Consider the following 672-nt stretch of genomic DNA (forward strand, 5'->3'; position numbering starts at 1 on the left):
CGGCCGCCTTCTTGCTGTGTCCTCCCGTGGTATAGAGAGAGAGAGAGAGAGAGACAGGTAGAAAGAGAGCTCTCTGGTCTCTTCTTTTAAGGGTACTAATCCCATCATGAAGGTCCCACCTCATGACCTCATCTAAACCTAATTGTTTCCCAAAGGTCTATCCCCCGAATCCCATCACGCTGTGGGGTTAGTGCTTCAACAGAGGAATTCTGGAGGGGACACAGTTCAGCCCGGACCATTATACAGGATGTTAATATTAGGGGAACCGAGTGGAGAGTATACAGGAACTCTCTGAACGATCTCTGGAACTTTTTTGTACATCTCAAATTATTCAAAGGTTTTTTTTTTAATTTTTAAATTTTACGTATTTATGTATTTGATTTTGCCATCGATAAGAAATTTACTTGTCTTAAAAAAAAGTCCAGGGGCGCCTGGGTGGCGCAGTCGGTTGAGCGTCCGACTTCAGCTCAGGTCACGATCTCGCGGTCCGTGAGTTCGAGCCCCGCGTCGGGCTCTGGGCTGATGGCTCAGAGCCTGGAGCCTGCTTCCGATTCTGTGTCTCCCTCTCTCTCTGCCCCTCCCCCGTTCATGCTCTGTCTCTCTCTGTCTCAAAAATAAATAAACGTTAAAAAAAAATAATAAAAAAAAAAAAAAGTCCAAACGCTGGCACTG

The sequence above is a fragment of the Leopardus geoffroyi genome, chromosome X, assembly GCF_018350155.1.
Source record: "Leopardus geoffroyi isolate Oge1 chromosome X, O.geoffroyi_Oge1_pat1.0, whole genome shotgun sequence".
Classification (NCBI taxonomy): domain Eukaryota; kingdom Metazoa; phylum Chordata; class Mammalia; order Carnivora; family Felidae; genus Leopardus; species Leopardus geoffroyi.